The 27,236-nt window shown below is 38.8% G+C and overlaps 1 protein-coding gene across 3 annotated transcripts in view; it reads right to left on the bottom strand.

Moving 5' to 3' along the window:
- The window catches only part of ANK2 (ankyrin 2), a 617,273-nt gene that overhangs the window by 507,940 nt on the left and 82,097 nt on the right, over positions 1-27,236 (bottom strand). The window contains exon 1 of one of the 3 annotated variants that reach the window (XM_058549939.1): positions 12,533-12,743. The exons of the other annotated variants lie outside the window; for them this stretch is intronic. The gene's annotated coding sequence lies outside the window, so the exon portion shown is untranslated. Of the gene's footprint in view, positions 1-12,532; positions 12,744-27,236 lie in introns of those variants that run through there. 3 annotated transcript variants of the gene reach the window in all.

The raw sequence follows: 27,236 nt of genomic DNA, 5'->3' as shown, positions 1-27,236 counted from the left end.
AAAAGAACTCCAGTCAAATAACCCTTCATGTCAGAAGCTCAGACACAGTTCAAACGTGTTTTTTCTTGTTAACATTTTTTAAGCTTGTAAATAATTATCCACATTACTGAACACACAACGTGAAAGCCTTTAGATACCCAATCTGAAATTAAAATCAAAGAAAAGCAATTGAAAAGTGGTTCAGCCTTCTAAATATGCACTGCAAGGTTCCTTGTTTTGTTTTTTTGGTTTTTGTATCACACACACTTGCTTAAAGACTAAGATGTTGTGGGTTCATCTCTAAAAACAGTGCATCCAGTCTCCACTTCAGGCAGTGATGGACCAGATCTTCTACAGGGGGTTTTCATGTGCATCTAGATTATAAGGTAACAGCAAAAAGAAGCATGTAATTTCTTCTCTAAAACAGAAAAAAACAGACTTGAAGGCATTTAAGAGAGCAGCTGTCAGGGCTTCCAGAAGTGTTCTTTGTGTGGCCCATGGGGGATGGAGGGTATTACTTGGTGAAAAACGGAAAGAAATCAGTGCTCACATAAAACAGTACAAAAGGTGTGTACTTCTGCTCTTACCATTTTAAATAACGATGCTTCTGAGAGGCAGCTGAATGCAGGGGTGATGAGCTTCCATTGTGCACCACACTTATCTGTGTTGGAGTCCTGGCCCTCCTGGGTGACTTTAAGCATCACTTAACCTCTCCGTTTCTTCATCTGTAAAATGAGCACCTACCTCATAAGGTGGTTAGGACTGAATGAATTAATATATGTAAAGTGTTGAGAACAGTACTGAGGCATAGCAAGACATGTATATGTGCTAGCTCTTGTGGTTCTATCTCTGCATATTTCTCACCCTAAATGAATCCTCATAATATCAATTGTCAGCTATATTCTCCCCCTTGGACATCCCAGGGGCTCAATTATGGACCCTCAAGGGACATAAGCCCTTGGCCCTTATCCCCCATCACCCAGTACTCCCACCTAACCCAGAATCTGTCCCTCAATTCAAGACTGTGACTTTCTGGAGGAGAGAATTCACACCAGTCCCAGAAGCCGTTATATCAGCACTTCAGCCTGCCCCCCCATCGCCCCCCAACTCCAGGGGAAGCTCCTTCATGCCAGGCAAGGTGTTCTCCTCCTGAGGAGCCTCCCAGAAATATTCACGCTGAGTGGAAAGCTCTCTCTAAGGGATGCACGCTGGCTGTTACTCCCCCCATTAACCACCTTACTCCTACCATGCTCTGGGCCAGTGCATAAGCATCATCTGATGAAAATGCATATTCCTAGGCCCATCCCAAGACTCGGACTCTGTAGCTCAGATGGGGCCCCGGGAGAGGCCACAGATTGCACTCTGGGAAACGCTGCCTGTTCCAGGCAGAGATGCTTGACCTAGTGCCAGCTGTCAGACCAGGACTGTGTCTTGTTCCTCTTTGCACCACCAGCACACGGCACCAGATCTAGCACATAGCAGTTGCTCAATAAATTTGTGTTGCATGAATGAGTAAAGCAAGAGGAAAAACTCTTGTCCTTCGTAGGTGGGAACAACAACTCATTGCGCAACATACAGAGGAGTACAAAACCAGTGGAGAAAGATCACAGGTAGGCATTTTTAAGAGGTTTCCCTCTGAAGGACCCCAGGTACAGAGAATGTGCAAGACAAAATTTCAACTGTTACACATAAATCTTTTTAAAATCATCCTTCGATCAAAAAAATGCTTATACCCAGAATGAAGAGCGGACATGGGCAGTTACTATTTAAAGCTGGTTGTTGAAACCTGAACTAATTTATCACGGATTAATTGGAAGGTGACTGGAAAAATAAGCAGCCTCCATGTTCTTGATCTTTTTCCTCTGCTTTATACTTTACTTTTTATTTAAGTAGCAGAGCAATTCTGTGAGAGTTTGTGATGCTCCAAATCTCAATTAATATACCAAATGGTATTCATCTTAACCAAAACCACACTTTAATACTTAAGAAAATTCATTCAAATTCATCAAAATATTTAGCATCACCGCTTTTTAGAGACTCAGCACACGTCCATGATATCCTTCTATCGAAGCGGATAGAATGAATATCACCAGAATGACCAGAAGTATCTCTTGTTTTCCAGGCTGTTACTAAAATGTGTGTGTGCTCCTTCAGCACATTTCATTGAAAAACAGCCTGATCCTGAGCATCAGGGAGTCAATTGTTCTTTTCCAGTCTGCAGTGCTGACTCAACATTATTATCTTCAGCACATCTTTTCAAATCACTTAACCTTTCTGCATTCTGCATGTCTAAAAACTTGGGATCAGTGAATGAAAGTACAGTGCTTGTCAGCTATTACATAGGAACACAGGAAGAAGAAATGAGGTAATGCTGAGAAAGACCGGCTTTATCCAATCACACAGATGAAGGGATGGTGCAAAACATCCCCTTACTTCATGGACAGATGGTGCTTCTGAGAATTGAGAGGTTATAGTATAGGATGAGGGCAGAGAATAAGGAGAGGAGATGCTAGAAGCCTGAAGTCCGTAGGGGAAAGAAGAAAAGCTGGCCATGATTTGATAGGGGAAAGTGGAGGAATAAAGCTAAAGCCAAACACGTTACAAAGATGAGGAATATTCAGGAAAGAGAAATACCAAGAGGGCAGGAGAAACAGTAATAAAAAAATAATTTAACTATCAACTTTCAGGCAAATGCTATTTATTCTCAAGTAATGGTTAGGAACGTTAATTTGTCATGAGTCTATTTTGTTTTAATTCCCTCACTGAGTTTAGACAGAATACAGGAAGTAACAGTGATTTAAGAGTTACATCAGGATAACTTTCTACTCCTAAAATGAACTGGAAACCATGCATGAGGCAGGGAGGGTGAGGCAAAGGAGAGGAACACTCTATTTCCACAGCTCAAGGTTAAAACGCAGTGTTGTTGGCATTCTACCTGGTCCTTTCTGGACTGAGACAGCTGAGAAGCGGGCATTTCTCAGTAGGCAGCAAGGCCTCTGAGACAGAGCGCTATGACCCCAGCAATTCCAGGTGGGTCTCCACAAGGCTAGCAGCAGAATGACAGAAGGACCTCTCCCAGCAAAAAGCTCAGGGCAGCTAAGGTTTGTCCTTTTTTTCCATTCCTGAAAATAGTCTAGGAAAAAGAATAATCTTCATTACTGCTCAAATTGGAGAAACAGCAAAGAAAGAGAGTAGAGTAGCACTATTCATTGAGCATCTATTTGCCAGGCCCCGTCCAAGGCACTTTGCATGTGCTATTTCATTTAGCCCTCACATGTTAACAAAAAGTTCATCTTACTGAGCACTTACTATATGGTAGGGCCTGTACCAAGCATTTTGACAGATTATTTTATTTAATCCTTAAAACAATCAAGGAATCGGATGTTATTATTATTCCCAACATGTAAATGAAGACAATGAGCTTTGGAAAGGATAAATAACTTGCCCAAGGCCATGTGACTAATAAGCGATCCAGAGTTAAAACACAGGTCTGGGGCCAGCCTGGTGGCGTAGTGGTTAAGCTCCTGAGCTCCGCTTCAGTGGCCCGGGGTTTGTGGGTTGGCATCCTGTGCTCAGACCTACACACTGCTCATCAAGCCACGCTGTGGCGGCATCCCACACACAAAATAGAGCAAGACTGGCACAGATGTTAGTGACAATCTTCCTCAAGTGGAAAAAAGGGAAGATTGGCAACAGATGTTAGCTCAGGGCCAATCTTCCTCACCAAAAAAAAGAAATAAATAAAAATAAAATAAAACACAGGTCTGCCTGACTCTAACTCTCATATTTATACTAATATTAAATTAGCATAAATTAACATGCAGAAAGTAAAAAATCCAATAATTTTGTATGAAAATATAACTCAAAATTCCATAGACTACTATTTATTATAAATACATAAGTATATGAGGAAATACAGTAAGAAAAAACATTTAAATAAACCAAGAAATAGCAAAAGAAACACTCCAAATATGCATAAATGAGGATTAGTTAAATTATGGTACAGTAAAATGCTATATGGTCTTTAAAAAGAATAAACCAACTGTACTTAGGCTAATAAAAAAGTTGATGACGGGAACCTTAACAGAAGTGGAAGAATTAGAAAATCATTTTGCAACCCTTAATGGAATAATGGACTGAGGCAATAACAATCATTGGATGCCAAAAACATTAGGGGAAAAGTCGATGGGAAACTTTATAATGGGCAGATCCGGCTGACGCCACCCAAATCCTCTACTCCATCTTAGAATCACTCGAAGTGAAACAAGAGACGTATGAGCCTCCTGAGATGATACAGCAAGAAGAACACAGCAAGCACCACCCAAGAAGGATCCATGCCAAAAACATTCAACCTGAATCTAATCAAGCCTCAAATGCAAAGGACAGAGGAACAAGTTGAACAGCACCTGGAGGAAACAGTCAAATCAAGGTGGGGTCTTCTACAGGAAAAATAACCTTGTTTCTTAAACAAATAAGTTTGTTTTTATAAAAATTAAGAGAATTATTACAGTTTAAAAGAGTTTTAACAGATGCCATACGTGGACCTAATTTGGCTCCTAATTCAAACAAAACAACTATAGAAAGACATTTTTGAGAAAATCAGAGAAATTGAAAGATAGACTGGGTTTTAGATTATATTAAGAATTATTGTTAATTTTCTCAGATAATGGCATTGTAGTGATTTTTTTTAAGCCCTTATGTCTTAAGAATACATACTAAAGCATTTCTGGGTAAAATTACATGATGTCTGGGATTTATTTATTTTTTTATTTTTTTATTTTTTTTAAAGATTTTATTTTATTTTTTCCCCCCAAAGCCCCAGTGGATAGTTGTATGTCGTAGCTGCACATCCTTCTAGTTGTTGTATGTGGGACTTGGCCTCGGGATGAACGGAGAAGTGGTGCCTCGATGCGCACCCGGGATCCGAACCCGGGCCACCAGCATCGCAGCGCGCGCACTTAACCACCAAGCCACAGGGCCAGCCCTGGGATTTATTTTAAAATACTCCAGAGAAAAAGTGGGAGATACAGATGAAAGCAGATTAGCAAATGTACTTGTTATTATGAAATTTTTCCAACATACACAATAGCAGAGAAATAATACCATGAATCTGCATTCATCCAACTTCAACATTTTGCCAATCTTGGTTCAAGCTATTCCCCCCACACATACTTTTTTCTTGTATATCTTTTTTTTTTTTTATAATTTTATTTATTTATTTATTTTTCCCTCCAAAGCCCCAGTAGATAGTTGTATGTCATAGTTGCACATCCTTCTAGCTGCTGTATGTGGGACGTGGCCTCAGCATGGCCAGAGAAGCGGTGCGTCGGGGCGCGCCCAGGATCCGAACCCGGGCCGCCAGCAGCGGAGCGCGAGCACTTAACCGCTAAGCCACGGGGCCGGCCGTTTCTTGTATATCTTAAAGTAAATCTCAAACATCAGACAACATATCATTTCACTCATAAATATATCAGCATGCATCTCTAATTGATAAGAAAAAATTCTTTAACATAACCACTGGGCCACTACTACACCTAAGTTAATGATACACTACATGTTATACATTAACACAAGGTAATGATAATCCCTTAATATTATCTTATACACAGTAAGATTACCAAAATACTGGTACATATATTGAACTTTGTACATACCGATATGGAACAATACCCAAGACATGCTAAGTGAAAAATGGCACAGAATAGTGTATGAAGTATGCTATACTTTGTGTTTTACAAGATATATAGAGATACATGTCGACATAGCCATGGAATATAACCAGAAGATACACATGGAACCAAAAACAGCGGTTGTTTCTGAAGAGGGGAACTGGAGCCCCAGGGAAGAAGGAAGACTTATTTATTCTTTCGTATCTTTTGAAATGGGGACAGTATATTATATATTCATCATAAATTAAAAGAAACAAAATTTACAGTCACCTGGATATATCATGTATCATCAAAACTAATCATTAAATGTGATGATCAGTCACAGTTTAAACTAATCTAACTTGGTGCCCTACCAGATTTACATAGGAAAATTGCCCTGATATCACTAAACTCAGGAATCTCCACCATCTGTCCAATCCAATATTCTAGTATTCTGGGTTTTAGAGTCACTGTGGTCTAAAACTTTGCCACTGAAGCTTACTGTCATCTCATCTCCCCTTACCTCCCACCACCTATTTTGCTTATTTTGGTTCAAACTTTTTCTATTTTTGTATTCCGAGACTTTCTTCGGTAGAGCAAACCCTCTCTGTTAATCTCTTTGGTGGTTCAAAGTGAAAGCAAGACCACCTTTGAAAACTGCTCCATGGCCACATGAGACCTGCCTTACAATCCAGCTGCTACAGACCACTTTCTGTCCTTCCAACCTACGTGTCCTAGCTAAGTATTGATTAACTAACATGTGCGGGGCTGGCTATTTTTAGGGGATTTGCCTTTTTTTCAAAATTAAATTTTAAATAAACAGATTAGTACCTAAACACAAATATACAACGTTGGCTCTTTACAGCAACAATTTAGATTTAACTGAGGCAGCATATAAGCACCAATCTCCTTTTTAAATATGTTTTCTAAATTTCTTCTTTTCAATCCCAAATTGAAAATGAAGCAAGAGTGTATAACAAGTAGAAAACCATGGAATGTTATTCCCTGTGTGAAATTTTACAGCAACAATTATTTTTAGTAATATCTGGGCCAAATGTTCTTACAGGATTTAGTTTATTCTGAAATTCAATACCATACAATATCAGAACGAGATGTTTAAAATTCTGCAGTATTATTCTGCAAGTAACTTTATAACTAGAAAGAATATGCTTTTACATATTTCAACAAAGTTTTAGGAAGCATAAAATGTAGAATATGGAGAAACAGTAGTCTTTTCTGGGCAAAACAATAATTGTGTGACTGTAAAATGATACAAAATATACTTTTCAACTCAACTTCATTCTTCATTAGGGATGGTATAATATTTCCTTTATGCAGAATCCAATGATATTAAGCTATGAGGAAAAGTTACAAATTGCAAAGTGGACGTTCCAATACCAAGATGTGAAAAAAATCTAATCAAGTAAAACTTTCTGGAGCCTATTTTTTCATTAGCACTTGAATATCACATTTAAGGGTGTACTTTTAAGAGTCACAAACAATAGCCCCAACAATGGGTGTTCTGAACGGCTAGCATGAAAAGATTCGTGAAATTGCTTTGCTAAAAAACAAGGCACAAGCAGTTCAGTCTGGATTACTTCGATTTTGTGTTCTGTTTTTTGTTATGGTTTTCAACATGTATTCTCTTAAAAATGTCAAAGAAATCATACTTTGAAGTTTCAACCACAAAGGTTACACCTTGAGAGACCTAGGCCTCACGGTGCATGGCAATTTTGTGAACAAGCAACCTTCTGTCGCAGCCACTGTGCCCAGCTCTGTAAGACAAAGGTGAAACTCAGCCCTTCTCTCAAGGAGCTTAAAGTAGTCTAAGACAAGCGGACAAATGCCTGCTCAGATAGGGGACGTGAACTGATGTGCAAAACAAGAAAAATGTCACAAATATGTTGTGCTTTTTCAGACTTCTAGTAATAGTGTTCTGTGAAATATTTTTATTACACATTATATATTTATATATATAATATATTTACATTGATTACCTTTAGGAAGTCATTAATCATTGCACAGCAAGTTAAATTGACTATAAAGCTACCATGTTTTGGATAAAGTTGAAAGAAGTATGCTTTTAAGAATAAGATCTTGTAATACAAAATTTTGTTAAATTATGATATTTTCATCGGGAACTTCCTATGGGGACTGTCCTCTGGATACTTAAAGTCGAACTAACAAGCAGGTAAGTATTACTCCTAAGCATTTCCCATATCTTTTAACCCTATCATACCACACTCTATTAACATAATGTTATCTAAAATAAAGGCATTCTCTCCTCATCTAGAAGTCAACACCACCACCACCACCAAATCTGCGTGTTGTATGTAGATAAAAGGTCTTTGTCACAACCTTTATGTTTGTGCACACAACTCTATAGAAATCTATAGTTGAAACAATAAGCATAAGTTATAAGAGAGAAAGCCGTAGACTTAGAAAGACCTGGTTGGAATCTCAGCTGACAAGTCACATACTTTGGTGCAAGTTCACCTTACAACTTGTGAAATGTCCATAAATAAATGAAGAGTTGGTAAAGCGCCTAGCATACGGGAAATGCGCAGCATATGGAGTAGCTATTGTTGTTATTATTATTACTTATGATACTTCCCAAAAACCAGTTTAATCTGATGCAAAAGGCACAAATCAAATGGAGTCAGATCAAGGAATAAGGGATCTAACAATGTCAACAAAATCCAACACTGGGTCTTGAATGATGGGATTTTCTTTTCAACTGAGGACAGTGGAGAGTTTTTTCCTAAATCAATATACACAGAACTATTTTTCTACCAAATCTTCTCAAAGGCTATGTTGTAGTGATATTTTCAAGTGGAGAGTTGTGCATCTTCATGACTTCTTTTCCATGCTCAAAACAAAAGACAAAAATATGCTGAAGACCTACATCAAACCCAAAGCCCAAAAGACAATAAATAAACACAGTTTTCACAAGGAAGCCCTCCATCTAAACAGTTTAGAGAGTTGGGCGTAAATTAGGTTTAAGAGATTATTCTAAAAAATCAGCATTAATCAAAACAGACTGGAGAGTAGGAGCTTAAATTTATGATCAGAAAAATCAATCTATAACTTTCATTGACCCCAAGCAGTAATCTCAGATTTCACATTGAAGCTGGCAAAGTTACCAGCACAGTAAACAGTAGCATCTGGCTCTCATGTGGGATGGTGTATACAGTGGACTGCTCCATAACTTCAGTCTACTTTAGACATTTAGATGGACGGGCTAAGAGCCCAGTGTGTTATAATAACCCTGAAAAGCTTTTGGCTCTGGCTGTGAACACATTAGCATTAACTTAAATCTGTTGCTTTGTTTACAACAAGAGATATTTGCTTGTGTTTTCTGCCTAAATGGAACCGGTTAAAGGCACCCAGGACCTTAAACAGTGAAATTTACAATGAGGACAACCGTTATTCACAGCACCAAGGCTCCACTGAACCATCTTCTTGGCATTTCCTCTTAGTTACATCTTTTTAAAATAAGTGTTATCTTTCTTTGGAGTCTCTGTCTCTCCATATTAGGAACATTAACGTCTAATCTCCCTTTTCTGTTTTTTTTCCCCCTCCATAATCTGAAGCTTAAAATAAGAAATCAGCTAGGGGGTTCCTTGAAGATGTCACCATTTAGAAATGTCACACATGCAGCCATTTGTTTCCGAGCTGGAGAGTGCAGGCTCTTCAGAACAGTGTTCCAATTATTCCTGTTGAAACCACTCAAAGCTACCAGAACTAATTTCTCCCAATATATCACTATCGTTTAATGTCTAGAATGAAAAGATGCCCTCACTGGACCAGTAGAAACTGGTTATTTCACATAAAGGATACAATCAGAGGGCCTCTGTATTGTAGTCAAGGTTCCCAAAAATTGTAATTAAACACCACCCAATCTAATTATATGTTTATTGCTTTTACAGATGCATTAACACAGATGAATTACATGTGACATTCATTCATATTTATATTGATTTCAAGCAAATATGTGAATCTCACCCTGACCAAAATTAGAATGAACAATTAACAGATGGGCATTCTAATACCCTTATGGTACAGCATTACATTGCGCTACCTTTTAAATCACATTATACCCGTAAGTAGGCATTGTAATGTTCTGTATATTCTATCATTCAATCAACAAGTATTGTTTTGAAAATCTCTTTTGGGTCTAGCAGTAATCTAAAGAGAGTAAGTTAAGCTAAAACTTTATGTTAAATTAAGCATCTTTTAAATGGTTTTAAATATGTCACCATGAATAGGGTCTGCATAAAAAAAGAATATTAATATGACTCAGAAAACAACCCAAATGGGAAGAAGCTTCTAAATGTTCTTGTGGTAATTGATTTTCCATAACTGAACGATGATCCCTTTATTAATTAGGGTGGTCCACATTCCCAGTAAGGCAAGACTGGGAAACTAATGATCAGGTATCTGAAATCTCATCACATGACCCACAAAAATATATACATGCTACTCCCCTGAGAAAATGGAGCTTAATTTTCTTTTTAAGGACTTGCCAATCTATTCCAACATATTCTTAGGAGAGGGAAATTGCAGTGATTTTACTGTTCTAGTAATATCACAGCTAAAGAGAATAAAAAATAACCTGAAATTGAAAAATACCTAATTTTTGTAGGAAAATGCTCTCTCCTTAAGTTTTGTGATTGCAGAAGGTGCACTGAGCAGGAAGGCAGGAGATCTGGATTCTGGTCCTGATTCTGTCACCCATCACTTGTATAACTCTGGCCAGTTTTCCCCTCCGGAAAATAAGGGGATGAACTGTCAGTCCTTAAGGTCTGTTCCAGCTCTAAGTCCCCCACTGCACGTGCCTTCCCTGAGAAGTAGAAATCTGGGGTGTCGAGGACCCCTCTGCATTAATCATAGCCTGCTGAAAGGAACAGTTAAGACAAGAAGGAAACACAAAGACATTAAACAGAGCTTGTGTGAGCGAGATGGGGAAATGGGTAATTTCCTTTCAGTTCTTTTCATAGTACTGTATTAATCTTTGAGGAAACAAAATTCTAAAATTCTCATAAATGGGCATCTCTACCCTAAGAAGCAAGCGATGTGTGCTTGCAGAGAGAGGAGGGCTCCTCGGATTTATGACCAAGCATGGGCATCGTTTCATCGGGCTCCCCTTCAGAAATATACAGTGTTTGGCATGTGGCCAAAAAGGGGGGTGTGGTCCAGGGCTGCACTGAGAAGCGGAGAGAGACGGCTGGGTCGGTAAGAGCACCTCCGGACACATTCCTCACGCTGTGCTCACCTGCTCTTCTGCCACGAGTGCCAGCTGCACATCCCGCGCCCTGTGTCAGCTTCTCTGAAATGCCTACCAAAATCACAAGCAGAGTTAGGGATCCTTTCCAGCATCAACTCAGCTTCACTCAACAGCATGGAAGGAGGACAAGGTGGGGTGGGGCAGGACGCAGAGAATCTTCATGTTTCTATGGCTTCATGTAATTTGGCTTGTACTCTGTTTCACAGGGCTCAGAGCATGAATTAGAACCCTCTCTGCACTCAGAGCTCAGGCAGTTCAGTGGAATAAAATGGCAAGTGAATAATCCATGTTCACAACACGATGGGTGGGGCAAGCTCTTGTCTGTTGTTCGAGGTTCTGGGACTTAAATCATCTATTGCAAAAGGCTGTAAAAGAGAATAGACCTCACCTAAGCATACTTTCTTTGCTCCTATTCGACTATCTTTCCCACCCAAAGTTCCTTCAATGCCTAAATGTTTCAGGAATTGGTCTCTGGCCCCAAAGCCTACAGTTCGTGCAGAGACTCACAGAAAAGACTAGAGTTATCCCTAAAAAAACGAGAGAATATTTTTCCAATGCTTAAAGATATACCCTAATTATTTAATGTTTGCTTATTGTCTATCAAGTGGACATCCATCCTACACCTTGACCTAAAACTGTCACGTGTTCAGAGAAAAGTGCCAAGGCAAACAGACAATCTGTTCTTCTAAATTTCCCTTTACACCCCCTTCCAGCCACACATACTTATTTTCAGTCTCTAAAATAAACTCAGTGTTATATGCCCAAAAGGAACAGTAAGGTGTTATCGGATTTATTCCCTTGCTCTCCAAAGAGGCCACACCTAAACCTCGCAGAGGTGAGGGTCTCTCAAGCTGCATGAGCGTGGGAATGTGATGCTTGTTACCAGCAAAAAGAAAAAGACGTGCTTAGAAATCTGCCCCTCTCACACTTCTCACCATTTCTTTAACTGGGCTTTTGAAGCAGGAAAGACAATTTGCTTGCTGGGAACAGGAAGAGAACGCCATCACTCTTTCACTACAGGCACCTGTTCTGCCAGACGACACTACCTAATATGAATTAGGCAATTAAAGAAAGGCAATATGTTAACAGCATTACAATTTACCAGAAACTACCCAAATCTTCATGCTCCTCACTGCTGATTCACCCTGATTTCTCTCTCACCACCTACTCACCCCAAGCAGAAAAGGGGTGGTAACCAGTAAATATTTCTCCAGCACAGACACAGCCAGTATCTTAACACAAGCAGTGATTCTGACCGAGCGCCACCACCCTATTTCTACTCTCCCTGCTTACCATGCAGAGAACACCAGGTCCACTCAGGGGTCTGGGAATCTGAAATCAACCCCCTTTAACCAGATCTAACAAATCTGCCCTAAATTACAAAAAGAGAAAACGCAAATCAGAAAAACACATCACGCGCAGAACAAACCGAAATCGGGGCTGGGGGACATTTGCACATCAGCGCTGCCTGTGAACTCCAGGATGGCACGGAAGGCGACGTTGCCCAGCCCAGATCCTGGGAGAGTGTTTGACAAAGGGCTTCCAGGACCCCCGTCAACACCAACACTTCCTCCCCGCTTCCAAAATGCTCTGAATAAGACCTTCTTTAAGCACTTACTGGGAGCAGCAGCTTCTCTCTGCACTGTGCCTGTGAGTCACTCAGCAGGAGGGGCCTCGGAGCGGGGCAGATCCGAGAGCCCCCAGCTTCCCTGCAGCTGATGTCTATGAGACAGCAGCCCAGGAGACGACTTTCCCATTACAGCCTCAGACTGTAATCCATGTGCTTTCGGCGGGCCAGTCCCAGCTGCCCACAGAGCACCACATGATCTGCTCTGACATCACATAAGCCAGACGTGACAGCCCATCCGCCAGCCTCTTCCACACTCCTGGGTTGCATCATTTAGATGCCTCTGGCTTGCATTTAAACAGGTGGTACACTGTTTAGAGTGTAAGAGTGTCAGAGTAAGGAACTGTCATTTTCTCACAAATTTTTTTTTTTTTTTTTTGCCTGATTCCTTCTGTTTCTAACAGAAGGAAAAAATAAGTAAGAAAAGCACTTGGATTTGTTAGCAGCCAGAATTTATCAGATATATGGGAAGTAACTGGAGTTCCACTCCTGGTCAGGGAAGGTGAAGCGTGAACTACTCTCAAGATGCCAATACCTTGGGAGTGATTCATCTGGAAATCACTACCCCCCCTTTTCTGTAGATTATCTTTGTGTGTGTGTGTGTGTGTGTGTGTGTGTGTGTGTGTGTATACACATTTAAGTCATAAAATATTGGTGGGTTAAAAAAATATATTGGTGATTTGTGTGGATTTTATTTAAACTAGTTACCACTGATTTAAGTTTACGGAAGCTCTCAGGGAGGTAACCACTAGACTCAGCGCCATGTACAATAATCCTACTGTGAGGGGACTCACATACAGTCCAACAGAAACAGACTTACAGGCGCAGACTGACAGACAGGGAAGTAGACAGAAAGGATCATCCATTCATGCTTGTATTCATTCATTCAGTAACCATTTATTGATCACCTACAAGGTACCCAGCACAAAGGGAGAATGTTAAAATTAGGGGCGATATTTGAACGGTATGCATAGCTTCAAATAAGATTTATTTTTATTGGCACAGGGCTTCTAATTCTATTTCTGTGATAAGTCAAAAAAGTAATAGCTTTATCAAAGCTCCTTATACATATGTTCTGTATCTAATACTGAATCTGAAGGGTGATAACAAAAGCAGGTTTTATCTTAATTTAATTATGATAGGGGCCGGCCCCATGGCTTAGCGGTGAAGTGCGCTTGCTCCGCTACTGGCGGCCCGGGTTCGGATCCCGGGCGCGCACTGACGCACTGCTTGTCAGGCCATGCTGAGGCGGCGTCCCACATACAGCAACTAGCAGGATGTGCAACTATGACATACAACTGTCTACTAGGGCCTTGGGGAGAAAAAGAGAAAAAAAGGAGGAAGATTGGCAATGGGTGTTAGCTCAGGGCCAGTCTTCCTCAGCAAAAAGAGGAGGATTGGCATGGATGTTAGCTCAGGGCTGATCTTCCTCACAAAATAAATAAATAAATAAATAAACAAATAAATAAATAAATAAATAAATAAATAATTATGATAAATAATTACGATAAATAGTAATAAATGTAACCTTTAAGGTAATAATAGCCAAAATTATTAAGCTTTTATGAAGCAAAATCATAGCCAAGTTAGGCAGCAGTGACTAGAAATGTAATTCTTCCCTAGCCAAGAGGAGAATTCACTTTCTTTGTCTATTTTAACTGCATTACTTCCTGTGAATTTGGTTTATCAACTGTATTTCAGATATTTATGTAGAAACAGGATCTTCCTAAACAGTTTATAAACCCTTTGAATGTCACGTACCTTGGTATTATTTACAGTGACTTAAAAATAATAGGTGTTCAATAAGTAGTAAGAATAAATGAATTGACTCAAACAGTTTTATTCTTTATATGGCTTATTCTCAATAGAGAGCAAATGGAAATTAGTTGCCCCATGCAATCTCATATTGAATTGCATAGTCACAAGCAACCTGGTCATCCTCTCAGAGGAAGATATCACAAGCTTGATACAAAACAAAGAGATGACTTAAATATTATATATAAAATGACAGTCTATTAGATTAATAATTACATAGATTACTAGATTATTAGATTAAATTATTTCCATAATAAAGAGGCTACATGGATACTATTTAAATATTACTTAGGGCCGGCCCCATGGCTTAGCGGTTAAGTGCTCACGCTGCGCTACTGGCAGCCCGGGTTCGGATCCGGGGCGCGCACCGACGCACCGCTTCTCTGGCCATGCTGAGGATGCGTCCCACGTACAGCAACTAGAAGGATGTACAACTATGACATACAACTATCTACCGGGGATTTGGGGGAAAAAATAAATAAATAAAATTTAAAAAATGACTTTAATACTTTAAAATAAATAAATAAATATTATTTAAATGCATAAGAAAATAGTACAATCCACTTTAAATGCAAGGAACAAAGACAAAATAATGAAAACCTCTGGTTTGATAATAATGTGATTATTCTGTGGGAAAGACTATATTAATAAAGTAAAATACAAGAAAATGGAAATGATATGTTTTTCTATTTGAGCAGTGTCTTTTCGTTTAGAATTTCTTGGCATTTTGCTCACCTTTAACTTTATAAATATAATTAACTTTGGACATTTTAAAATAACACTTCCCTTACAAAATCAACATACAAAAATCAGTTGCATTTCTATACACTAACAACAAAGTAGCAGAAAGAGAAATTAAGAATACAATCCCATTTACAATTGTAACAAAAAGAATAAAATACCTAGGAATAAACTTAACCAAAGAGGTGAAAGATCTGTACACCAAAAACTGTAAAACATTGCTGAAAGAAATTGAAGAAGACACAAAGAAACGGAAAGATATTCTGTGCTCTTGGATTGGAAGAATTAACATAATTAAGATGTCCATACTTCCTAAAGCAATCTACAGATTCAGTGCAATCCCTATCAAAGTTCCAACAACATTTTTCACAGAAATAGAACAAAGAATCCTAAAATTTATAGGGAACAACAAAAGACCCCAAAGAGCTAAAGGAATCCTGAGAAAAAAGAACAAAGCTGGAGGTATCACACTCCCTGATTTCAAAATATACTACAAAGCTATAGTAACCAAAACAGCATGGTACTGGCACAAAAACAAACACACAGATCAATGGAATAGAATTGAAAGCCCAGAAAGAAACCCATACATCTATGGACAGCTAATCTTTGACAAAGGAGCCAAGAACATACAATGGAGAAAGGAAAGTCTCTTCAACAAATGGTGTTGGGAAAACTGGATAGCCATATGCAAAAAAATGAAAGTAGACCCTTACCTTGCACCATACACAGAAATTAACTCAAAATGGATTAAAGACTTGAATGTAAGACCTGAAACAATGAAACTTCTAGAAGAAAACATAGGCAGTAGGCTCTTCGACATCGGTCTTAGCAACATATTTTCAAGCACCATGTCTGACGGGGCAAGAGAAACAATAGAAAAAATAAACAAATGGGACTACATCAAACTAAAAAGCTTCTGCACAGCAAAGGAAACCATCAACAAAACAAAAAGACGACCTAAGAATTGGGAGAAGATATTTGCAAACCATACATCTGATAAGGGGTTCATGTCAAAAATATATCAAGAACTCATGCATCTCAACAACAAAAAAAATAACAACCCAGTTAAAAAATGGGCAAAAGACCTGACAAAGAAGATATACAGATGGTCAACAGGCACATGAAAAGATGTTCAGCATCATTAATTATCAGGGAAATGAAAATCAAAACTACAGTGAGATATCACCTCACGCCCGTCAGAATCGCTATATTAACAAGACAGGAAACAACATGTGTTGGAGAGGATGTGGAGAGAAGGGCACTCGCATACACTGCTGGTGGGAGTGCAAACTGGTGCAGCCACTATGGAAAACAGTATAGAGATTCCTCAAAAAATTAAGGATAGAACTACCATACGATCCAGCTGTTCCACTGCTGGGTATTTATCCAAAGAACATGAAAACACCAATGCGTAAAGATACATGCACCCCTGTGTTCACTGCAGCGTTATTCACAATAGCCAAGACATGGAAGCAACCTAAGTGCCCGTCAAGGGAAGAATGGATAAAGAAGATGTGGTATATATACACAATGGAATACTACTCAGCCATAAGAAACGACGAAATCCAGTCATTTGTGATAACATGGATGGACATTGAGGGTATTATGCAAAGTGAAATGAGTCGGAGGGAGAAGGTCAAATACCGTATGATCTCACTCATTAAGTAGTAGATAATAACAACAAACAAACACATAGAGACAGAGATTGGATTGGTGGTTACCAGAGGGGAAAGGGGGAGGGAGGAGGGTGAAAGGTATAATTAGGCACATGTATGTGGTGATGGATTGTAATTAGTATTTGGGTGATGAACATGAGAAAATGATGTAATCCATGCAGAAAACGAAGTATAATGATGTACACCTGAAATTTATACAATGTTATAAACCAATGTTACCACAATAAACCATAAATAAATAAATAAATATTGATTATAAAAAATAAAAATAAAAAATGACACTTCCCAGAAATGTGACTGCACCAACGCCCCACTTAGTGATCTTTTGCCACCATCTCTTGCTATATGGGCTAAGTAAAGTGGAAAATTTGGTTTCACAGACAAAATGCTCCTTCCAAAATCTATACAGCTAATAAAAGTTTAATATTCAAAGACTACTACTGCTAAAACTCTAGTTCCAACTACCATCATCATATCTCTCCTGGACTGTGGCAACTGCTTCCACTCTGTCCTCCACACAGCAAACAGAATGTTCTTCTGAATCAAACGGAATCATTCATTTACTTAAAACCCTCTACTGTTTCCCATCTCATTTAATTCCATACCATGGCTCTAAAACCCTTCAATAATAGTGCATAGATGTTTCTCAAGTGGCTTTCTTCTCTAGTAAGTAACATACTGAACATTACTCTCCGTGGCTGAGTTATTGTTCTTTAAGTAATTAATACTTATTTTCTATAATTGATTTAACTCATTAGGATAGATTATCAGAAATGGAATTACTGAGTCAAAGGATGTGGTCTGCTTCCTAAGGAACAGTGTTGGAGCTAGATATATAGTTGCCCGTCCTAAGACCACAGCTCCCATCCTCCCTTGCAGTGAGGAGTGGCCTCGTCAGCATAATTTCACCTTCTTACTTAAAAGAAAATTGCTTGTCCTAGACTTCTTTCTTTCCCCTTCAGGCAGGAACATAGACTTGCCTGTGACCTACCTTCACCCACACAGCTTTAACACTTAGGAAATGGCAGAGCAAGAGAATGGAAGGAAACTGGGCCCCTACATGACCACAGAAAGCAGAGGCGCCCTTCCAACCTGGACCACTCACCCTGGACATGGTACAAGAGAAAAACAAACGTATTTTTTTAAGGCACTTCATTTGGTACCTCTTTGTCACAGCATCTTAGGCTCTATCCTAGCTAGTACAAATAGTTGCAACTTTTTAATACTGGGACTTAATTCATATTGCCCAATTATGTAGCAGAAAGTCAAAAATCAAGTGACATTTCCACCAATGTAAACAAGATTACAGTTTTACTGCATTCTTGTCAACACTGAAGCTTATGTCTCTTAAAGAAAATCTACTAATTTGATAAAGGAAAAAATAGTATATATTCTCTTTATTATTAGGAAGTTGATACTGTATTTACTATTCATTGGTATTCCGTCTTTTGAGAATTGCTAGTTCATGTTATTTTCTATTTTTATTGGATTTTTAATATTTTTCTTGTCCATTCTGTTGAGCTTCATAGTTTCTCTTTCAATTCTGCTTTTGGGAAACATGTAGAACTGTTTTATTGTCATCAAATATGTAGTTTTATTGTCATCAAATATGTAACTTTTCTATGGTAATTGTTTCCACTGAAAGCTTTCCTAATGCCCACATTTTGAACCCTATATACTATCCCCCATAAAAAGAATAAGAGCTCTTTGGGGAAACGGCTGATTTCAGATCTGAGGCACAGAATGTACAAGGTGAGCTTAAAACATCATTTTGTGTCAGAAAGCAAGGAAACTATTGAAGGGCATTGGCCTCATGTCCAGGGACGTAGGAATCAACTTGGGGAGGCATCCAAAGGCCAACTCCATCAAAGTATCTGTTCTGGTTACTGTGGCTGTGTAAAAAAGCCAGGCCAAACTTAAAACAACATGTATTCTTCTCTCAAATCTTCAGTCTGCAGGGCTCAGTGGGTCAGCCGGCGTCCACTCTACTCAGCATCAATTGAGTACCTCAAAAGCTGGAGACTGAAATCCTCTGAGGGCTCACTCACTCATTCACATGTCTGCTGCCTGGACTTGAACAGCTAAAGGATGGAACAATTAGGACCCCTTAGTCAACCTCCTATATCTCTATGTTGTCTTTCCATATGCTCCCTCCAACATGGTAGCTTCCAAGTGATTGGATTTCACTAAAAGCAGCTGTCCCAGGAGAGTGCTGGGCAGAAGTAACGGAGAAGTGTCAATATCAGATTCTAAGAAGAACATGTGGGACCAAATATATTGGTGTAGCCTTCTTTGGTAAATACAATCTGTCACAGCATCATGAGGAATACTATAATGGATTAATGCACTTGAATATAAAAAATCCTAATGATACTCAACACGGAAAGAAAAACACACATTGCTACTAATTAAGATGATGGTTATATCAATTTATTACTCAAAAAGTGGCAAAGAGAGAGGTTTAAGTATTAATTCTTTCTTTACCACATGGAACTCTATTTCAGGATAAGAATTAGCTCCAGTTGATGAGCAGAAGCTCTTCTTGACAGAAGAATCCTAATTAGTGAACGCAAAAGGACAGACAGAATTGGAAAAATTACCATTTTGCAACCTGTGATGGAATAACTGGTTCAGGCAAGAACCAGCAATGGATGCTAAAAGCATTGAGCGTAAGGTTTACAAGGACTGGACAATAATCCACTGCCAAGTTATCAACACAGAATATTTACTTGTCTCAAGGGGAAAAATCATAACTTCGCCACGGAGCAATGTGGCAATTTTCACATTAACCATTAATCTAGTGATGAGCTTAGCATCATAAAAAGTAAAACAACGAGGTATTGTGCAACTCCTGATATGATACAATATCATGTTCACAGCATCACCCATGAAATATTGTTTTTTTTTCCCCCTGAGGAAGATTGTCCCTGAGCTAACATCTGTGCCAATCTTCCTCTATTTTGTATGTGGGTCACTGCCACAGCATGGCCACCAATGAGTGGTGCAGGCCCTCACCCAGGAATCGAACCCAGGCTGCCAAAGCAGAGCACGCTGAACTTAACCACTAAGCCATGGGGCTGGCCCTGAAATATTCTTGACAAGAATGTTTCATCTGACTTTAGTCACCACTTTAGATCAAAATCTCCAGTTTACAGGAATTACAGTGGAGAGTAAACTAGAAGTTAAATAAAACCAGAAGAAAACAATTATATATCCAGAAGGTGGAATTCTACCAGAAAACTGACCCAGTCTCTTCAACAAGAAAACATAATGAAACAAGGGGGAGAGGGAGACTTTTCTGGACTATAGAGAAATAAGAGCTAGAACAGCCAAATGGTAAGAGTCATGTAGGTCATTGATTGGATCCTGGTGTAAGCAAATTAGCTAAAAACAAAACACACTTTGGGAACAAATGAGGAAATCTAAATGTGTACTGGGTATTAAAAGATATCAGGGGAGGGCCGGCCCTGTGGCTTAGCGGTTAAGTGCGTGTGCTCCGCTGCTGGGGGCCGGGGTTCGGATCCCGGGCGCGCACCGACACACCGCTTCTCCGGCCATGCTGAGGTTGCGTCCCACATACAGCAACTAGAAGGATGTGCAGCTGTGACATACAACTATCTACTGGGGCTTTGGGGGGAAAAATAAATAAATAAATAAAATTATTAAAAAAGAAAAATGATATCAGGGGGGCCGGCCTGGTGGCGCAAGTGGTTAAGTGTGCATGCTCCGCTGCGGCGGCCCGGGGTTCGCCGGTTCGGATCCCGGGTGCACACCGACGCATCACTTGGCAAGCCATGTTGTGGCGGCGTCCCATGTAAAGTGGAGGAAGATGGGCACAGATGTTAGCCCAAGGCCAGTCTTCCTCAGCAAAAAGAGGAGGATTGGCAGATGTTAGCTCAGGGCCAATCTTCCTCACAAAATAAAATAAAATAAAATAAAAGATAGGGAATTATTATTAATATTCTAGATGTGATAAAAATATTACTGTGCTTAGGAAAAATATTATTTTAGAGATGCATACTAAAGAATGTAGGGGTAAAACTACATGTCTGAAATTTACTTCCAAATGCTTTAAAAAGAAAATAAATATAGCAAAAGGATAACAATTAGTAAACATATATAAGGAATATATGGGTATTTGTCATACTATTCACTCTATATATTTCCATGTTTGAAATCTTTTATAGTAAAACATAATAAAATAGGAAAATTCTCCTCAAGTCCAGGAGTTTTCTAAATATTCACTTCTAATTTTTCTAATTTTTCTGGCTTGACTTTTTTAAACCATTTAACAATTTAAAAATCACCTGGAAGCTTTTCAGAGTATTTTATCTATCTCCAATTACCAAACCAATTGTCTTAGAAAATTTATTAAATAATCCCTCTATTTCTCCTCAATTGTTATACCTCTTTTGTCTTTTATTAAATTATTGATATACTAGAGTCTATTTCTGAGATAACTATTCTATTGATTTGTCTGTACCAGTGTCATTTTGATTTAATCACTTTAGCTTTATGTAGTAATGAAACAACCTTCTTTTTTCAAGTTTTAAAGTCATTATTGTCCATTTGTTTTCCCACGTAATGTTTGAAATTTGCCCCCAACTTCTAAAAAAATCTCATTTTTTTCTTTATGTTTTCTATTGTGTTTTGATTAAAATTGAATTGGGAAGAATTATCGTTTCTACACTACTGACAATTAATACTTCACTCAAATTTTAAGAGCTCTAGTTTTTAATTCTTCTTCATATTGAGTAATAATCTGCTTTCTTCAAATTCCCCAACCCACTGTTTTGGTTCTGGTCCCTGGAGTGACGTAAATTTGTGTACTCATTCTTCCATATAATTGAAGAGAGCGATTAAGCTCCCAGTTTACTCAGCCATTTGCTATTTGACATGATTTTCCACTCTCTTCATCGTCCTGCTTACCCACTTCCAAATATGCTGCACTTTGTCAGTGTTTCCTCTTGAAATGTGGCACCCAGATCTAAGAACTCACGGCTCCAAATATAAGTGGTCTGAAAAGCACAAAGAAGTGGCATTATGTCCCTTATTCTGAGCCCTCAGCTGTTCTAACGCAGCCTAGATTTTACCCACTTTTCTTGGCAGCCCTGTACACTACTGGCTCATAAGAAGCTTGCAGTCAACTAAAACCACTAGAACTTTCCCACTGAATTGTTCTTAAAATAGATCTTCATTTTCTGAAACATAAGCAGATGAATGCTGAATCTATTTGTATACACGTGGTTATATGTATCCTTGTGAAGTTTCATTTTTTTCAATATTGGTTCATCATTTCAGCCTTACCATAAATCCTAATTCTACTTTCCAAAGCATTAAAACTTAGTCATCTGTAAACTTAATAAACATGCCCTTTTTTGGCCTCATGCACAAAGTCTCACAAAGAGCAAAGGACCAAGTCCTGTGACAAAACAACCAAATGCTGCCTTCTACGGGATTGCCCAAAGCTGGGCTGAAATACTGGATCTTCAGCATTTCCTTATTAACTAGGAGACCTATGAAAAAAAGGACCGAGGTTAGTTTGATCTCACTTGCTCTTTGCAAACCCAAACTGATTACTAGTGATTGCTTCTCCCCAATCTGAGTGCTTACAAACCACCTATTTTTAAATTCATTCTAAATTTTGCTGAGGATTAACGCAAAATCAATCGTACATCAAATCCAAAGTTTATCCCCTTTCTAAAAATATGGATAAAAATCACCCATCATCCAGAATCTCTGCCATTCTCCAGCTCTCCTCAAAGAATAGTGACTGTGAATCGCATCTGCACATATTTTCATTGCTCTGGTTTATCATTCCTCCTTACAGTACCTTTACGCACATCTGTAAAGGTGTTTGCATACATGTTTGTCTCCTCAACCAGATTTTAAGTTACTTAAGAACAGCACTGAGTCACATTCAGCTCAATTCAACCCACATTTAATGAGTGTCAGGTATTTTAACAGCAACTGTGATAGGAGACACAGAGAGACAACAGAGAGAACAATAGAAGCAGGGGTGCAGCACAGCATAGGGTGTGTAAGGACTAGAAACAGTTTTGCATTGCTGGCTCAGAGTTATGGAGTAGCAGGAAATGAGGATGGAGGGCGCTTAAAAAGAGACCTCAACCACAGAGGGCCTTGGAAGCCATGCTAACAAACTTCAACTTTCTCCCGGAGGAGAAAGTTGGAAACAGGCCACCCAAGAGCCAGGTTCCCCTGAAGACTCATTTTGTTTGCCCCACACAATCTTAAACACAAAGGTACAAAAATCTACATACCTACCTACTTTGTCACAGTCCCTACCTCCTTGTTATCTTACACTGCCACCAGAATATTAGCTCTCAGAGCACTGAGCCTTTGTCTGGCTCCTTTATAATGGTCTCCTCCGTGCCTAGATCAATGTCTGGTGCATAGGAAGCATCAAAAAGGATAAGTTGGTCTGGGATCTCAATAGAGGCAGAAAAAGCAATTGACAAAATTCAACATCCTTTCATGGTACAACTCTCAACAAATTAGGTATAGAAGGAATGTATAGGGCCGGTCCCATGGCTTAGCGGTTAAGTGAGTGCACTCCGCTGCTGGCGGCCTGGGTTCGGATCCCGGGTGCGCACCGACGCACTGCTTCTCCGGCCATGCTGAGGCCACGTCCCACATACAGCAACTAGAAGGACCTGTAGCTATGACATACAACTATCTACTGGGGCTTTGGGGGAAAAATAAATAAATAAATAAAATAAAATTAGAATGAATGTATATTAACATAATGAAGTCTATACTTCACTAAACAGAGAAAAGCTTAAAGCTTTTCCTCTAAGATCAGGAAGAAGACAAAGGTGCCCACTCTCATCACTTCCATTCAACAGAGCACTGAAGTCCCAGCCAGAGCAATCAGGCAAGAAAAAGAAATAAAAGCCTTCTAAATCAGAAGGAAAGAAGTAAAATTGTCTTGTTTGCAGATGACATAATCTTATGTATAGAAAATCCTAAAGACTCCACCAAAAAACTGTTAGAACTAATCAACGAATTCAGTAAAGTTACAGTATAAAAAAACAATATACAAAAATGAGTTGCATTTCTACACACTAACTACAAACTATCAGAAAGAGAAATTAAGAAAACAATCCCATTTATAATAGCATAAAAAACAATAAAATACTTAGGAATAAATTTAAACAAGAAGGTGAAAAATCTCTACAATGAAAATTATAACACATTGATGAAAGAAATTGAGGAAGACACAAATAAATGGAAAGATATCCTGTGTTCATAGATTTGAAGAATTAATATTGTTAAAATGTCCATACTACCCAAAGCAATCTACAGATTCAATGCAATCCCTATAAAAATCCAATGACATTTTTCACAGAAATAAGAGAAAACAACCCTAAAATTTGTATAGAACTACAAAAGACCCCAAATAGCCAAAGCAACCTTGAGAAGGAAGAACAAAGCTGGAGGCATCACACTTCTTAACTTCAAACTATATTATAAAGCTATAGTAAAGCAGTACGGTACTGGCATAAACACAGACACATAAATTGATAGAACAGAATAGAGAACCCAGAAATAAACCCATGCCTATACAGTCAACTAATCTCTGACAAGGGAACCAAGAACACACAATGGGAAAAGAACAGTCTCTTCAATAAATGGTGTTGGGAAAACTGGATATCCACATGCAAAAGAATGAAACTGGACCACTATCTTATACCACACACAAAAATTAACTCCAGATGAATTAAAGACTTAAATGTAAGACTTGAAACTGTAAAACTCCAAGAAGAAAACACAGGGAAAAAGCTCCTTGACATTGGTCTTGGCAATGATCTTTTTGGATACGACACCAAAAGCACAGGCAACAAAAGCAAAAATCAACAAATGGGACTACATCAAACTAAAAAGCTTCTGCACAGCAAAGTAAACAATAAACAAAATGAATACGCAGCCTATGGAATGGGACAAAATATTTGCAAACCATATATCTAAGGGGTTAATATCAAAAATATATAAGGAACACATACAACTCAATAGCAAAGAAACAAATAATCCAATTAAAAAATTAGCAAAGGATCTGAACAGACATTTTTCCAAAGAAGACATATAAATGGCCAGCAGGTACATGAAAAGGTGCTCAACATCACTAATCATGAGGGAAATGCAAATTGAAACCACAATGAGCTATCACTTCACACCCGTTAGGATGGCTTTTATCAATAAGAAAAGAGATAGCAAGTGTTGGCAAGAATGTGGAGACAAGGGAACCCTCGTGCACTGTCAGTGGGAATGTAAATTGGTGCAACCACCATGGAAAACAGTATGGGGGTTCCTCAAAAAATTAAAAATAGAACTATCATATGATCCAGCAATCCCATTTCTGGGTATATATCTGAAGGAAACGAAATCAGTATCTCGAAGAGATATCTGTACTCCCATGTTCACTGCAGCATTACTCACAATACCCAAGATATGGAAACAACCTAAGTGTCTGTCTATGAATGAATGGATAAAGTTGATGTGGTATATATATACATTAGAATATTATTCAGCCATGAGAAAAAAGGAAATCCTGCCATTTGCGACAGTATGGATAAACCTAGAGGACATTAGGCTAAATGAAATAAGCCAGATAGAGAAAGACAAATACTGTATGACCTCACTTATATGTGGAACCTAAAAAAAAAGTCAAACTGACAGAAACAGAGCAGAATTGTGGTTACCAAGGTCTAGGGGGTGTGGAAAATGGGGAGATGCTAGTCAAAGGGTATAAGCCTTCAGTTATAAGATGACTAAGTTCTGGGGATCTAATGTACAGCATGGTGACTATAGTTAATAATGCTGTATTGTGTACATGAAATTTGCTGAGAGAGTAGATCTTAAGCATTCTCACCACAAAAAGAAAAAGGTAACTATGTTAGGTGATGGATGTGTTAATCAACCTGATTGTGGTAAGGTATATGTACACCAAATCAACACATTGTACACATTAAATATATACAGTTTTATTTGTCAATTATACCTCAATAAATGTGAGAAAAGGAAAGGATCTGTTGGCTGACTTGTTGGCCTGGCCCACTTTATTGGTTCAGGTTACCTGCTATGAGGGGTCGGCATTCCACAGCAGCTGCTACAGACGCCTTCTGGCTTCCTCCTTCTCCAGAAAAATGTATGTAGCTTAACTGTAAAATTTCTCTTTTTAAAGAACTTCGTGTTTCTCTGGCACCTGTGTGTTATTTAACATCCTCCTGATGCATTTATACCTGTCTTTCTTCTGAATTTTTGAAGCCTACTTTTCCTACAGACCGTGGTCTGACTAAGCTCAGCCCTCTCTTCCTCAGCTACTTCACATTCAGGGATGACATGGTCGTATGGTCACACCCTCCCTCAGTGCCAGTCACTTTTGCGTCTCCAACCAATCAAGTTCTGAATATCCATCCTCCTGATTCCTTCCTCACTATTCTGAAAGGTGCAAGTGGCAGCAAAGCTAGCTGAGGGTTCATGAAATGCTTTGTTTTTAGCAGAACAATTCTACCAGAAGTTACATTTACCAATCTCCATGCCCATGTTTCAATTTATATTTGGAAAATATTGGCCATGTCCTCTACCTCGCCTGGCATTCTCCAGCAGTGTCCCTCAATCACAGAAATCTTGTTCTGCTCTCCTGTTATCCACATACAGATGCTCATCACTCTCCAGTTCCTGGATTCTTTTGGAAGGAGGTAGCATTTTGAAATTGAGTGCTAATACCACCACACCCCTCTCCTGACACACACACATACACACACTCACAAGTATATAGACACAAAACAATACTACCAGAGCTGATCCTTTTGAACAAAGCATTGTTTTAAAAACCACAAGACTGTCCAAGTGTTGATGATTGTGGAAGCTAGGTGATGGATACATGGGCTTCACTGTACTATTCTCTCTACTTTTCAATATATTTGAAAATTTCAATAATAAAAACACTTTTTAACTATTTGCAAAATTGTCGTGTCGTTTATTCACCAAACATCCATTTTACCAAACACTACTAAGCAATAATACAGAGATGACTAACGCATGATCTCTATCTAGGGTTACCAAACAAAATACTGGAGGCCTGCCAGTTACATTTGAATTTCAGATAAACAACATATAATATATTTTTAGTATAAGTATATTCTATGCAATATTTGGGATATTTATTCTCTCACATTTCTGGAATTGAAAACCTGAAATCAGTTTCACTAGGTCAAAATCAAGGTGTTAGCAGGGCTACATTCCCTCCCAAGGCTCTAGGGGAAAATCTGGCTCTTGCCTTTTTAGCTTCTGGTGGCTGCCAGCATTCCTTCACTTATGGCCCATGATTCCAATCTTCCAGGCCAACATCTCAAATCTCTGTCTGCTCTGCCTTTACATTGCCTTCTCTTCTGTGTCTGTGTCAAATCTCCCTCTGCCTGTCTCTTATAAGGACACTTGTG

The sequence above is a fragment of the Diceros bicornis genome, chromosome 11 (assembly GCF_020826845.1).
Source record: "Diceros bicornis minor isolate mBicDic1 chromosome 11, mDicBic1.mat.cur, whole genome shotgun sequence".
Taxonomy (NCBI): Eukaryota; Metazoa; Chordata; class Mammalia; order Perissodactyla; family Rhinocerotidae; genus Diceros; species Diceros bicornis.
This window is presented reverse-complemented; position numbering and strand designations above follow the sequence as displayed.